The sequence below is a fragment of the Larus michahellis genome, chromosome 1, assembly GCF_964199755.1.
Source record: "Larus michahellis chromosome 1, bLarMic1.1, whole genome shotgun sequence".
NCBI classification, from domain to species: Eukaryota; Metazoa; Chordata; class Aves; order Charadriiformes; family Laridae; genus Larus; species Larus michahellis.
The window spans coordinates 174,382,592-174,399,376 of NC_133896.1; positions in this window are offsets into that span (position 1 = coordinate 174,382,592).

Sequence of the window (16,785 nt, forward strand, 5' to 3'; positions counted from 1 at the left end):
CTGACAGTGAAGCTGTAGTGTATTCCTGCATAGGTGCTAGCCTAAGCACTGACAGCAACAGCAAAAGCACAGGAAGAACAGCTTTCTAGCAACACTAGAAATCGGAGCATAAAATGTCCCGTGTCCTTGAGCACACTCTTCCCTTTACTCTGCAGACAAGAGAGTGCCCAGAGCTCCTTCTGTGTTAACAGGCGTTTGTTAAGACAATTAAGTATACACAGGGCTTTTTTTGTGTAAATAGGCAAGATTGACAAAGGGCAGGAGAAAGGAAATAGTATTAGCTATAATGTCACAAGTGAGGAACTGAGGCACAGAAATATTACCAACAGGGTTTTCAGAAGGATTAAAGCAGCATGACTTTATTGACTGCGCTGCATTAACATCAAATGTGGTTTGACCCTCAGTGATTTCTTCAAAGTAAGACTGGAAGCAGAACAGGAACCAAACCCAGGTCAATACTCAACCCACAAAACCATAATTTCTTTCCTTATTTCTTTTCTATATTTAGGAAAAAAAAAAAAAAAAGAAAAAAGAAAAAAAAAAGAAAAAAGCAGCACATGTGCCTGTAGGGTGACCTGTCATGCTGCTAAGTCTCTACTTGTGCAAATCCCGTCCCTCTCATTTTAACGAACTCTAATTTTGAATGCTGTCTTTGGCATTCTGCCTTGGACTTCTCACAAGGCTTTTTTTTTTTTTTTTTGTGGGATTTTTTTTCCTGTATTTTCTTCCTCTTTTGAGAGGGGAGATAGTAAATGTGAATAATTATTTCTCCATGAAGAACAGATCTTTCATAGTCAAGTTTGGCATCTCTGCCATTTCTTACTTACTTAAAGTTTAAACTAAAACTATGGTAGTTATACTGTGAAAATCCCTAGGAGGTTCCAAATGAATCATTGATGTGAGCTTCCAGCAAGAAGTTATATTTTTTAATGTTTTGTTTATGGGACCTGTTTTCCGTGTTGTTTTGTTTGCATTCTTGGAGAATTATATTATGAATGCTAAAGCTGGTAATTTTATTTTTTTTAATGGTTCATACAAAATATCTATGTCCAACTCAGCATCGAATAAAAATAAAAAAAAGGATGAATTTGTTTCCAGATGCAGTTACGGAAATATAATATCCATTTAAGAGGAATGTGCGTATTATAGAAATTCTGGTATGCAGTATGTAATATTTCTACATAATTAGAGAGGAAGAGAACAGAGAGAAATCATTGAAAGAATGAAGAAATGGACCAGATTTTGAATTAAAAAATCACACACAAACTTGTATCTGCAGCAGTAAGTGAATTGACAACACTACAGCTATTCTGCCAAGTTTTATGGCTAGTGATGTCTGTGAAGTTTGAAGTGCAGCTCTCTCCTGTGAATTGCAATTATATATATATAAAAAATAATGTTTTCCTCAGCATGTTATTTTTATATCTATAATTTCAGTTATATTTACCTGCTTAATAATAACAATAACAATAATATCATCTTATATCTCCTATCATTTGCAACTGAATGCTACATAGTCAGCATAGATGTGTGGGAAAATGCAGCAATGTCAAGAAAGGTTGCATTTTTGCAAACAAAATAGTTAGTGACAGGGCCTTGGGGTACGTTGAAAAATATTTTTGGACTATCTCAGTTTTCCCAAGACGAATCTGCTTGGTTGCCATGACATTTGCTCCTGTTATGAATGGCTATATGTTGGCATGGCTGTTCTTTAACTGCCACATAGTCTTAGTCTGCTTTTACTATGGAAGATTCTGTAGAGAAGTTACCGGAGATTTAGGCAGCCTAAATCATGCACCAACTGTGAGCTGACTTAACCAGGTTCTGAAAAATATGGTTTTGTTATTCAGATCTATCTTTTATATGCCAAATTATAGACAAAGCTGGCATATCAAATGCAGGAAGAAAGGCTCTTATGTTACTTGTTCTATTACCATTAATTACTTATTATTTAATTTATGGGGGCTGAAGTTTTCTGAAGTGACTATGTTTCAAAAAATCAGAAGTTCCCTGAGAAAAGGAAAATTTTCCCATAATTTCTTTCACAATTAAATGCAAGTGTAATATATAATCATCACTGAGAAGTTTTTAAGTGAAGTTCCACAGAAACTGGCTCTCTATGATATAGCACTAAATATTTTGACAATACTTTGTAAGAAAGAGTTAAACGCTTGCTAATGAAGTTTGTAGGTGGCAAAAAAAGCCCCCAACAGAATGGTAAATGTCAATACAGTTCACTGAAAGATTCACCTGCACCATTCAATAAGTTAAGTGGAAATTATACGTATTTTGAAACATAAAGACAAACAACTCAGGCCAGTCTTTAAGGATAAGGAATTATTTCAGTAACTGTTATTTAAGAAAGGATAGGAAAAAAAAAATACTCCCATTAAGCTAGTGCTGTTGTTCTGTGACTAAAAAGACCTAAAATGATTCTGTGATTTATGAGCAGGGAAACATGAAGTAGGTGTAAGGGGATCATATTACCTCTGGTACAACTGTTACTGCAACGCTCAGTCCAGATCCAGTACCCACACCTGAAGAATGTGTTATTGCCTTGGATGGATTGTGCACCGGAGATGAGACAAATACTGGGGAAGGAAGAATCAGAAAACATGTATTATTGCTAAAGATTTAACGAGGTCACGTATATAGCAGAGGGATTTTCGGTCTGGCATTCAAGCACTATATGAAAGTGAAAGGTTGACCAAAGACAGCCTTGAAATAAAGCACAGTGGCAATTAGCTGTTGAGACAAAGCTCACTAACACTTAGAATATAGAATACATGTAACTGAAGATTTAACAGTTTTTGTAGCACGGCTAGTGGGCTGGAAGCAGTATCAATTCAAGAGGACCTCATGGCTCCAGCTAGAGAGGTCAGATGGATTATCACAAGAGGCCATTAGCCCTCTGCAGCTAACTTACATGCCTGTTCTCAGAGCAATAGTCTGCTCAGAAACTGAAGGACTAATGGAGTCTCTTCTCTCCCCTCATGGAAAAAGTGAACACCGCATCCTGTACACAGGACTGAGAATCTCAGGTACATTAAGCAGGATCTCCGCTAACCTTGATCACCTTGACTAATTGTGTGGGCTTCACTGACAGCCAGTGGAGAGGAACAAGGATCTCAACAGGGCAAATTATCCCATCCTAGTAAGTGCCAAAGCTAGACAAGAATGCTTCACTCAGTTATTGTTTTACCACAGAAAACAGAAGTTTGAATGAGTTTTGTAAATAAGGACCAAGGATCACTTAAATCCAGCTGCTGACATCCATAATGAAGAGAGAAGTAACCACTTTTTGGACTCAATTCATCTGATCTGTTTTGGATACCTTCTCTAAAACAAAATGAATCAAGTGAAAGCATTATAGAAATGGACTCTTGACAACTAGCGTCCCTGTATATAGCTGCATTTTATCAGGTGATCCTCATGTTAGATGCCTTAAATTTGAAATGCTAAATGTAAAGAATACAAATCATACCATACAAGAAATTATTTTTACTTTTAGGTCTTCAGGATATGGGTGATGGCGAAGAGAAAACGGCGAACAAAACGGCGAAACAAAACGGCGAAAAAGGGGAGGAAAAACCACAGAAGAGTGGTCTTACCTCTGTAAAAGAAGGAGGAGAGTGACAAGACTCAGGAGGATACAGACGGTGGAAAAATATTGAACAAAATCCTTCCTGTGAACCCCCACCCCCAGACAAATCAACATTAACATATGTCTTTGACAATCTGTGCATGCACTGACAATTTTCAGGATGCATTGACAATAATTCAATGGTGGAAACTGGCATTGAGCCTTGAACTATCCAAAGAAGGAAAACTAGCTAAAAATTTTAAAGAAATAATGCTGAAAATAAAAGCAAGTAAATGGAATAACTAAGAGGAAAAGGAAAAAGGAAAGTTGCTGCATTTCTTTTGAAACTAATATGGTCAGATTCATGACATGTTTTGTCATATGTGCTTCATTTGAGGTTTGTTAGTGCATTAATGCATAATCCTATGGTCTGGTCTTCCACACAAACTGAGTTTTGAAACTCATCAAACGGATTATGAGAAAACAGATCAGCGTTATAGAAAAAAATCCACCCTGAAAATTTACTTAGTATTGAAAAAGGGGACAGAATTCTGGTGGAGTAATCTTTTTCCCAAGTACTACCTCCAGTAGCCAAGAAAACAAAATGTCTTTGTTACAATGGGTAGCAAATAAACATTCTGTGTACTAAGAAGCTGTGGAATCTAACTGATTGCATGATCAAGTCCAAGCAGCACTGACCTTGACCCAAGCACAGTGAGCAAAAATTAAATATTGTAGCTGCTATGTTTGTTGAAGAAGTGAAGGTGGGGTGGGGGGGCAAGCCTAAAGGTGTATATATATATAAAATATATATATTATGCATATTTTAAATAGAAAATACATTTTCTGCAAAGAACACATTATGAAAGGGTAAGGAATATGAATCATAGGGAAGGCAAAGACTAAAGCTTGTATTTCAGCTAGTAGATTCCTTTGCCTCTGAAATGGTTCCCTTGAGACACTGTTCTGTAGGTTAATAATCCTCACGATTAGAAAGTGTTTTCCTGATATTTCATCTAATTATACCCATCCGTAATCTCTTCCCCAAAGCCTCTCCTCATTTTACCTCTTTGGCATACTCTAAACAAGTCTTTTCTTTCAGCTCGGTCTTTCAGCTAAACAAGTCTTTTCAGCTCGGTAGCTGGCTATGTAATACCCTATATAAGTGGAATCCAAATCTGCAAATTGCTGAGCAGTCCCAAATTTCATTAATTTATAAAAGTCTGTGAAGGTTCTTACCTTCTCACAAGTTAGTGCCCAGCATTAATAAAAATATATGTATTTAAAATAAACAAAAAATTCAGCCTTGCTGTGCATGTAAAATATCTAAATACATAACTTGGTTTCTTTCCAGCACTCTCTTCTTCCAAGAAAGCACAGAAGTATGCTTTTGGTAATAATTATTGTAGAATATTTCCTTTCAGGAAAGTCTGTATCTGCAATGTGTATATTCTGGGAAGAATATAGTTTACTGTGATAATTTTCTGGGAAGACAGGGCCTTTAATTTTAAATGTTCAAAAATAAATCTTTCACTAATGCTTATGGGCCCAATTCTGTGACGGGTGAATGCCACAAGTCCAAGGATAGATCCTTACTCATGCCAGCTTCCACAAATTAGAGACTCTGACTTCAGTAATACGCTAAAGCTGCAGTATCTTGAAAAAAGTGACTATAATTTGCTTAGATGTAGTCCAGCCACCGCTGAATGCCCTTTTCTCCTTTTTCTAATATACTGCCTGCACTAGGGAATGAAGCTGTCCCCAGTGGAGAAGTTAAGGTACATTGCCTTTCCATTGTTTTTAGACACCTAAAGAGAAAAGACTGTAGACTTTGTCCATCTCGGATGTGGGGACACAGTCACCCCAGTCAACTAACGTATTGCCTCAAAAGGATAAGCCATGTATTCTGAAGAGGAAAAACTCAAACAGCTAAAAATAAACACACGTGTGCATATTATGTGCATTAAAATTCTTAGATTTCTTTTCTTCTTCAGACTTTTGGCAAGTTATACAAGGGGACTGTTTCTCATGTCGCCAGAATACCTTCTGGGATTTCCTGCCTGAGAGCTGACAGTGAAGGCAGTGTTCATCGTAAAAATGGTATTCACATGATTAAGGACATAGAAAATGTTCCCGAGATTGTCACTGTTGCCAGACAAAAGGCGAGAAGCCTCCAAAGTTTTTAGGAACTGATGATGGGAAAGCTGAAAGACCTTTCACATGCCTTGGACCTCTATCAGATAGATATCTAAGCACTCAGGAACTTGGAAACACTTGGTGTAAATGTGTGTTCCTCTTTCACAGCAAGGGAAGGCTGCTAGCTGGCCCCTCAGTGGTGTGTTGTGTTCAATATATTCGATTGACACAAAAAGTGGGAGAATCTTCAGGTGACAGAACCTAACAACAACACAAAACTGTTGAGGACAGTCAAAGCTGACCGAGTAGAAATGTAGCAGGATCACATGGTAAAGGGATGACTGGGTAATAAAACAGCAGGTGAAATTCAATCTGAATAAGGAGAAAGAAACACAGAATGAGAAAAATAAACCTAACTAAATATACGCTTTCAACTGCGTATTATCACTCAGCAAAGAGACATTGGAGTCAATACAGATGTTTTTTTAACAATAGTTAAATGTTAAGCAGCTATAGAAATGCAATTGGAACGTTAGAAAATAATTAAAAAAAAACACCATGAAAGCATCCTTATGCTACGGTATAAATCAACATCATAGGCCCATCTGGATACTTTTTTCTGACCCTGGTCACTGCCCTCAAAAAAGCCATATTGAAACTAGAAGAAGCACATAAAAGAATGGCAAGGATAACCAGAGCTATGGAATAGCTTTTATCTAAGCAGAGATTAAACTGAGTAGGTTCTTTAGTTTAGAACAGAGACAACTCATACCGGCTTCTAAAATCATAAATGTTATAGAGAATATATACAGATATCAATTATTTATTATTTTCTGTAATGGAACTAAGAGACAAAAAATAAAAATACTAACCAGAAAATTAAAATAAATTCAGGTTTTTGCTTTGATTTTCTTCCTTTTTTCTTTTTTTTTTTTTTATGATACCACATTGCTGATATTTGTTGGAAGATGAGGCAAATGTGCAACTGGATGCAATAATTAGACAAAGTGGAGGACAGATGCTTTACTGGCTTGTCCTCTGACTCAGGAAATTTGTCTGCAGAAAGGGAATACAGTTACTGTATATTGTCCTGTTTCCTTATATTTCCTCCCCTAAGTAACCTTTACTAGGCACTGTTCCTATTGATTCTCCATTTGTACACAGGACTTTTCATTGCACCAGGCCAGTGCTTGACTGTTTACGTGCACCAAGTGGAGAAAATATGGACCTCGTAGAAATTGTCAAAAGTTTTGTCTCAGGATCACATAGCCTGCCCTCCAGCACGGACTCCATTACAGCAAGACTCCCTTTCCAATGCTCTTTTCTTCCCAGATGAGCAGATCCTGTGCACCAGCCCCTCAGGGACCTGAGGGTTACGTTTATCTTCCTTTACTGAGAGGCTATCTCAGCAGTCCACAGGCTCAGCCACGCAGTGGCAAGGTCCAAAAACAGTGGATTTGGGGAGTGAGAAACAAAGACCCTGGAAGTGTTCAAGGCCAGGCTGGATGGGGATTGGAGCAACTTGGTCTAGTGGGACGTGTCCCTGCCCATGGCAGGGGGCTTGGAACTAGATGGTCTTTAAGGTCCCTTCCAACCCGAACAATTCTATGATTCTACTATTAAAACCACACCTCTCCTTCCCCTCTCTCCTAGACTCAGCATCAGTCCTTCACTCAAGACTCCTCTACCCACCCTGAGCATCACAGGGATCAGGATAGAGATGAGTATGGCAAGTATGTGGCAGTTTCTCTCTTCTGCTCCTTCCCTCTCACATTGTTCCCCTGCTCCAGTGTGGGCTCTCAAAGGGCTGCGGTGAATGGAGCACATCGTCCTACCAACTTTGAGCTGAGAGAAAGGCATATCTGTATCGACTGGTGAAGGAACTCATAGAAGGTCACTAAAAGTCTCATCTACCAGCTTCTGTTAAAGACATAATGTTAGACTAAACATTATTAAATCTCAGTAAATAACCTTTCTAATAAGGATAATGTTTAGATACAGAACTTTCTTTTGTTAGCAAACAGATTACATGTGTTTAAACAGAAAGAAATCGTCACCAAATCACCAGATATATAAAAAGCCAATATAGTGCCTTTTTTTTTTTAGGTAGAGCTCTTGCCCTAAAGATGATTATCTCACGAAGGTTTTCATCATACTATCTTTATTAGCCTTTCTTCATGAAATAAGAAGCTGTTTTATCGACAAAGCTAGAGATGCAGGAAGAAAAGGTAACGTGTCCTTTTGGGGCAAGTCTTCCACTTTTTATCTAATCTGCTTGCTGGATCATTTAAGCCGCCTGTTATTTGATCCCTGACCTTGCCATGAGAAATTGCTTAGTAGTAGGTTGCAGACTTCCATTGGCAAACATGCTGAAAGTGTACTCAGAGAGTGGTTGTTGATTAATTATGTATACTTCATGTCACCGAGATCTCTGAGCATGTCAGAGGGCTGGAGACAGAAGGAGGTGTACTGTTTCTGATTTTCTCTGATGCATAACATTCTAAGTTTGCACAAACAGAGGGGTCAGTGCACCTTGCTGTTTTTAAAAAAAACTTGCGCATGGTATTTTTCTAGTTGAAAAAAACCCAAAAGCTTATGCTAATTTATTGTTTAGAAGTAGGCAAGAGGAAAGCTTAACTGCACATTATTTGTGAACTGTTACAAGTGCAAGGGAAAGCTGAACTATAGAAGGAGAGTACTGCATCCAGCTCTGGCGTCCTCAGCACAAGAAGGAGATGGACCTGTTGGAACGGGTCCAGCGGAGTACCACGAAGATGATCAGAGGGCTGAAGCACCTCTGCTATGAGGACAGGCTGAGAGGGTTGGAATTGTTCAGCCTGGAGAAGGCTCTGAGAAGACCTTATAGCAGCCTTCCAGTATCTAAAGGGGGCCTACAGGAAGGATGGGGAAGGACTCGTTATCAGGGAGTGTAGTGATAGGACACGGGATAACAGCCTCAGACTGAAAGAGGGTAGATTTAGATTGGATATCAGGAAGAAATTCTTTACTGTAAGGGTAGTGAGGCACTGGAACAGGTTGCCAAGAGAAGTTGTGGATGCCCCATCCCTGGAAGTGTTCAAGGCCAGGTTGGATGAGGCTTTGAGCAGCCTGGTCCAGTGGGAGGTGTCCCTGCCCATGGCAGGGGCATTGGGACTAGGTGATCTTTAAGGTCCGTTCCAACCCGAACCTTTCTGTGATTCTGTGTGTAATTTGTTATCTATAGACTCAGACTCTGTAGAAGCTGTGTTTATTTTATTTCCTTGTACAGAAGTGCAGCTGTGATCCAGTGAGGGATCCTGAATACTGCAAGCCCAAAACTTAGTCACCAAGTAAGTAGAATGGAAATCAGACCTGTGGATTAGGCACTGCAGCATCTCCAGATTATTGACCATGGATGGATCAGGTATTCACAAAAGCCGACATGGACTGCTAGGACTTATCAAGGCATCAAAGAGTGTGTCCCAAGTCCTTCCAATCACCCTGGAAGACAGGAGTTTATTCTGAGGCTACATTTGGGCAATGTTTTCCAGCTGGGGTACAGAAAGAGAGTCTTAAACATAGATGAAGGAATGAATACATATATATAATATCCTACTGCTTCAAATAACTGTCCAAGAGGAGAGATATGCATCCAGGGATGTTTAAACCGAGCTGTGCCCGAGGTTCCCCAAGAATCAGGACTAAGATGATTTTATGTGAGAGTATTCTTCTCCCCTAACACTGGTCTGTACTCCCAGGAACGTACAAGTGATGGGGCTGGAAAGGGAGCAGGTAGGAAAGAGCTTGACCCTGGAACACTCTTTTTTGGGAAAACAAAACTTAAGAGAAGTCCTCTGTTGTCTAGTTCATTTTAATAAAAATGTTTATGTTTTATTTTACCATAAACTGTTGTTGGATAAAAAACCCCAAACCACCCATATATATAAAAAAAAAACAACTAAAAACCCCACCCCAAACCACCATCCCACCACCCCACATAGAAGCAGTAACTGGAACCATAGGTATAGTTCACAACAGACAGAACCGCTTTTTGTTCACCTAGCATTAAGTGAATTTACAGAGCAGTAATCTATTCAGCAGCACATCATATTCTATTTCCTAAGCTCTTTCCATTTCAATTTTTCATACTATCAACCCAATGGTTGTTTTATTTCACTTTTGTTTAAGAGTTAAAGAGACATTGCATACTGTGCTCATATGCTGCCTACCAGAACACCATCAACTCTCCTGGAAGGGTACAGACTTGAAGGTCTTAACAATGGTTTACTCCTCCAGAAAGGGCATTGTTAGATTTTTCTAATTTTTTTTTTTATTACTACGAAGCTTAATTTGCAGCCATATTGCTTATACTGGAGTGATTAGAGCTCTACACAGTATCTTCCTGTTTTAGGTAACTTGAATAACACTGAGTTACTAGCAAATTTTTGCTACTTTCTTGGGTTTACTGGAAATGGGAGGGGGAGAGAAAAACAAATGAACACAGAAAACTGGAGATGCCAAAGACAATTAAAGGAATATGGGAAAGCTGAAAGCCTAATACTTACTTGAGTCAAAGCCTATGCTGATAGATCACTAGAGGTTTGGTATGTGAAACATTTGCCTGGTTTTCTGAAACAGCACTTTCTAAGTACAAATTGCCATTAATGCTAGTCCACCAACCATTTTGTTTTTCAGTTCCTCTGGAATACAGTTTAGCAGTTTATTATTGAACGTTGTGTTCACACAACTCCTTTTCTTCACACTTTAAAACCTGATAGTACCTCATCATTATCATAAGGCATTAAAACAAAACAATCACCTGAAAGTTCAAAAAAGAGATGAAATTGTAAGATGGAACTCTAGATCAAAATGTATTTCTCTAATTCTGGTGTCCTGTTATTGTTGGAAACATTTTCATTTTATGTAAATATTATTTTCTATAGTTTTCAATCTAGTTATCTCATCGCCGTTGCAGGTGTTGAATGTGTATAACATTTTGATCTCAAATAACACAGGTTAAAAATCACATGAAAGAAAAGGAAATGACAATAATGTATAGTTCTTCATATGGATGGAAAGTATCAATTCTTAATCCTTTATTGATTCTTAATTCTGAATCCTTAATTCTTGCCGGTCCAGACATATCACTAATGAGGGAACAAGGAAAAATATTTAAGCACCGGGTACAACACTGTTTCTTGTTGTAGGAGGCATGCAGTTGTGTGTAAGCACAGAGGTAACCATGCCCAGTAGGCTTTGGCTAAATGCAGATGAGAAATATCCACATTTCCCTTCCTTATGAAATCTTCTAATACTGACTTTTAAAGTATTTTTATAAAGAATCCACTAGAAGATGACAAATAAGCAAGCAAGCAGACAAATAAATAGATGTAGCTCTCAAATAGAGAAAAAAGGAATCTATGGTTCTTGCATTTCTTCAGCATCCTATGCAAAAGACCCACTCCTAAAACACAGAGAAAAGCATAAATAAGTTTTTTAAGGATGATCCTAAACATGTTCATCTAAATGTTAAAGGTCTGCCAGTGATAAACAAACCTTTAATGTTTTTGCTTCCATTATTACTAAACCATTTTGCATAAAGGTGGAATAGAAGCCCTACAATGATGTGAAAAAATGAGAAGTACCAATTCTTACAAACTAACTCCTCCTAATAAGCTTAGACTTCCAGACCAGAAGACAGTACACCCACTAATGTGGTAGTAGACAACCTCTGAAGTGGAAATTGAGATACAAACTAGACTTCAATATTTAGGCCTTTCCAGGCAAGAAAGAAAACCAAAAAATTTTAGGCACACCACTCTTTTTATGAGCAGCAAAGCTAGGGCAGGTACTGCTATCACTTAAACTTTAATTATCCATAGTGGTTAAAAAAGTAAAGAATAGCCCAATTTAATCCATAAGTTTCCAGAAACTTAAAGTTGGTGTCTCAGTGAGAAGCTGACTTCAACAACACTAGGCATGAGGAAATTCCATGTAGTTTTTAGAAATAATTAACAATAGCTAACTTAAAAAAAAACCCAAACAAACAAAACCTGTTTTGCTGCTCCTATCTGCCCATGGTAGGACCTGGAATGGGTCTAGCCTTCCTTCTCTGAACAGGAATGACCTACCCTGAGAATCTGTCCCATCCAGTGCAACAAAAGAAATGAGGAACAATGGTAAAAGCCAATATATTTTTAGTGAAAATTAAATTTACAGTAAACAGAGTCAGACTTTCAGAAAATTAAAGTCTACAGCTCAGATATTAACAAGCCACAGATTAAAAAAAAACATCCACATCTTTCATACACGGAAGGATCAGAGCTTGTAGTTTAGTCATCCTTCAGTAAGCCGTTAATATCACATATTAAAGATTCTTCATGAATTTCCTTCATTACTTGTTTCCTGCTGAAAAGTTGTCCAAAGGGTACTCCCATGTTAAATACCTATTCTGAAGGATTTATTTGGTATTTTACTTGTTTTGGATTTTGTTGTTGTCTTTATTTTTGTTTTGAAAACAGAATAGAATAGAATATTTCAGTTGGAAGCAACCATCTAGTCCAACTGCCTGACCACTTGAGGGCTGACCAAAAGTTAAAGCATGTTAAGGGCATTGTCCAAATGCCTGTTAAACACTGACAGGCTTTGGGCATTGACTGCTTCTCCAGGAAGCCTGTTCCAGTGTCTGACCACCCTCTCAGTAAAGAAATGTTTCCTCATGTCAGGTCTGAACCTCCCCTGACGCAGCTTGGAACAATTCCAATGCGTCCTATCGCTGGATCCTAAGGAGAAGCGACCAGCACCTCCCTCGCCACTTCCCCACCTCAGGAATCTGTAGAGAGCTATGAGGTCACCCCTCAACCTTCTTCTCTCCGAACTAGACAAACCAAGTCCTTAGCCACTCCTCATAAGACATTGCTTCCAGCCCTTTCACCAGCTTTGTTGCATTCAAGGACCTTGACATCCTTCTGAAATTGTGGGGCCCAGAGCTGCACACACCACTCAAGGCAAGGCTGCACCATTGCTGAATACAGTGGGATAATCACCTCTTTTGACCAGCAGTTTATACTACGTTTGATGCACCCCAGGATGCAGTTTGCCCTCTTGGCAGTCAAGGCACACTGGCATATAATACACTACTAAAAATATAGAAAGATAAAGTTTTTCAAGGTCAAAAAATTATTTTTATTTTTAGTTTGTGGGGATCTGAAACAGCTGTGGACTGAAACAGATCACTAAAACCTGGACTCATGCAAAATGCAATCAAATTAAAAAACTATGTGGGAGAAAAAAGAAGTTAGTTTATATTTGCCTTATAGATAGTCAGCATTCAGCAGAAAAAATAATCATGTCTGATCCTCCCATAGCTGCTGGTATTGAGTGGATTGAATGTCTGTCTTGGAGCAATAATCTTATTCCATCACTGTTTCTGTGCCTGAAGGATCCAAGTAGACTGCTAGAACACCCCGTCTTCGGTTCAGGACTTGTAGGATGAATCTGGGTTTCCCTGAAACAGCTATTTTTGGTTATTCCAGGACATTAAGGACAAAAGCAAAAAGATTCCTTTGCTGATGCCCGATCAATGTGTAGGTAGAAGAATAATCAAAATTTAGATGGGGGAAAGGATCTTGCAAAAGAAGATGGAGAAAGATGTAAAGAGGTATCCTTGGTGGTGAAAACAGGCTGGTTGAGTAGAGATTAGATTTGGAAGCTGGGGAAAGAAATGTGGTTATTCAGACCTAGTGGTCAGGTAAGAGGGTGATGACAGACTGCAAAAAGAGATTTAAATTTAGAAAATGGTTTTAAGAAGTTCTGGGACTGACTGTGTGAAAGGTGTGACAAAAATAGAGAGGAGATGACAATAGTGAGTTTCATGCAAAGGTCCATGGGAACGCAGAAGGAAAATTAGGAAAATATGAGCCAGAGGTGTCATGAGATCCTCAAATATATATAAGAATCAGGATGGGTTGATAAAAGAAGCTCTAGTCGGAGAAAAATGGAAATGACTTGGCGGGGGGGGAAGAAAGAAAAAGGAATGGGTGGGTGAGGGGACCAGTGGGGCACTGGTAACTAAATGGACATGGGGTCTGTGGAAGAAAGGATTGGTTCACCTAGGTAAGGCAGAAAGTATTGAAATGAGAAATGATCACACAGGTAGAAAGACAGCTGTGAGGGATGGGGCAGAAAATTCCGTCCTCTGTGCACATTCGTGCCCGCAGACTGAAACGGAGGTTAAGTCCCAGAATCTCGGCAAATCTTGGGCAGAAACCACTGACCACCAGCAGTAGTCCTCTGGCTGGTTTGGCTGGTCTAACCAATCCTTTAACAGCAGTGACTCACTGAAAAGATGCTCTGCCCTGAAGCTGTTTTTTACTGGTCTTCTGCAGCCAGAGCTGGCAAAATGAGACAACACAGTTACTCCACTTCTCAGCGTCTTAATATAAAACCCACCTTCCAATTTAAAACATTGTGAGCTCTGACTAGAACACGAAGCAAAGCAAACTGTGTTCCACCAGCTCGGTTAGCGGAGGGTAACCTACAGCAAGGAGTGGGACAGGAGGAGGCACCCTCCTCCTTCTGTCAAAGGCCATTTGTACCTCGAGTGAATGAGATGTTTCCAGCAGTCCGGGCAGACATATCTCAGGTTGATTGCTTGTGCAGTTCAAAATCAAGATTTTTCCTTTCCCACTAGCGTGATTTCTGCATAGAGTTGGTCAAAGAATTAGATAATGAGACTTTTACTTCAAAAATAAAATTGAATTTTCACTTCTAGAAATTTTTACTCTCTTCCTCTCCCAACCCCCTCTTTTTTGGCTGTGTGTATTCCTCATTCCTTGTAGAATTCAGTAAGCAAATTTACTTCACAGACTTTAGAGAAATCTATTTTTTCTAAGTAAATGTTTTATAGCATTTAGAAATGTTTCAGCATTTATGCTTAGAGAGAATCTATCTGTTTTCTCCAAATGATTAGTAAAGTACGCTTAGTAACATTAAAATAAACTCTTCTCATAGCTACAATGCAGTGTTTCTTCTTTAACTTCATTAAATCACAATTTGCTGCTGTTTCTTTAAACTGACCCCCCCCAAAACAACTGCAGTATTATTGATTCAGGTTCTGATTTTCTGATCTCACCAAGTATCACATTTTGCTTTCGTGCAACCACAGTGCTGCAGAATGGAAAAATACCCTCTTAAGTGCTTCCCTTCATGCCTGCAGCTAAAGTCTGTCTGCTCCTCTTGATTGATATCTCCATAGATATCAAAGAGCAAATCCTCTAAAAAATCATGTAAATTGTGCACAGCTACTTTCTAATGGGGTGAATTTTCTGAAAAATATTCTTGAGACACATACGTCCTTTGTGCTCTTTGCAAAAAAAAAATAGTTCTAGGAAGTGATGAAAAAAAAGACTCTTATTTTTTTTCTGTTAAAAATAAAATTGTGTGAAGGAAGTTTAATAATTAATTTAACACAGGTTTGTCCCCTTTTTAGATTTTGAGGAGATACTGAAACAGTGGGTTGCTGCTAGAAAAGGAGGCACATTTTTGCACGTGGCTATCGCAAACAAAAATATGGTAACCAGTTGTGGACAAGGAGTCCCTTGGAACTCAATGGGCAAACCCTTCTCCAGAGAGCTTGTTACCATATTGCTCACTTTACAGCCCCAGAGCACTCTCACACAAAGGCTCATTTTTCCAAAAATAAGGTGACCATATCATATTTTCTTACGAAAAGCTTTACTTTACCTAATCTTACCCAGAACCAACATGAAAGTACAAATAGAAAATGCATCTCTACATTTACATTCAACCGCATAATGTACTGATTGTTAAATTAGCTGGTTATTTTTATTTGTTGATGTCATTAGAGGCCCACATTTTTTACTATGGAACTGGACAGACAGGATTAGTCCGGAGTTGCATGAACTGGTCGTAATGAAATCCAAAACCGTGCAAAACTCCCCTGAACTCGTTGTGAACTTGAAGTGCAGCCTATGCAGGAGACGCTTTAAAAGAGCAACCTCTTCTCCCAAATTTTTGGTAGGGAGACCAGAAGGAGTAAACAGGCAAAGCTATTGTTGAGCAGAAGTAAGGGGAAAGCTTTTATCTGTCTGGACTTTCATATTACACACATCCCCATGAACCCTCTAAAGACCTAGATCATATTAACTGTGGGAACACACAGTGCTTCCTGGCCGCAGGCCAATCAGGAGTTTCAGAAACAGCTACGAGTTAGTTGAAACAGGTGCATGTAATAAAGAAGCCTGAAATAAAGAACCAGAACAACTGGGCTGTGTCAAGTTAAAGTTACTATTACACAGGGCTGTGCAAAATTTTCACAGCGAGTTTCAGAAACCTCAAAATCTGCGCTTTGCACATTTTTTTGCTTTTTTACTTAAGAAAAGTGATTCATTGAAAAAGTACTAACCAATGTATTTTCCACTTACAGATGGACCTAATCTCATGCAAAGTCTTTCCAATTTTTCAAAACCTGGTCTGTTTGAGTGGTTGGTGTAGTATATATTTGGTCTGTCCAGAAACAGATAGAAATACAGAAGAAAACTAGCTTGTTTAAAAAGTCAAGAAAAAATATAGGCATCTGACATCTTATGCCAGAACAGAAGCAAAAAATCCTGTACAGTCTTCTGTACAGCTCTATCCTGTATGTTTGTGGAAAGCTCTATTTCATATGTAGTCAAAGGAGAAAAGAAGGTGAGTGGCCATGGTGAAGGCAGGCACATCTTTATAGCTCAGAACGGACCAGACGTTACCTTGGGCTGTGTTCAGTAGGCCCTTCTCTGGCAGAAGGTCTGTGGAAGTTAGTCCTCTACTTCCCACCCCAAGGATCTGAAAAAGGAGGCAACGGGTTCATCAGTGAGTCAGACTACATTGTCTGGACATTGTAGCAGATATTTTCCTCTTTATAACCTTCCACATGCTGACTTTGTCAGGAGAATACTTGAAAGCCCATGACATCTCTTTCCCCTGATTTGACACACCAATAATACTAGCAGCGTATGAATCCATGCATGTAAGGATCAAATCACAAGCGATATCCAAGATGCAAAGGCGGCCAAATTTTTACCAGC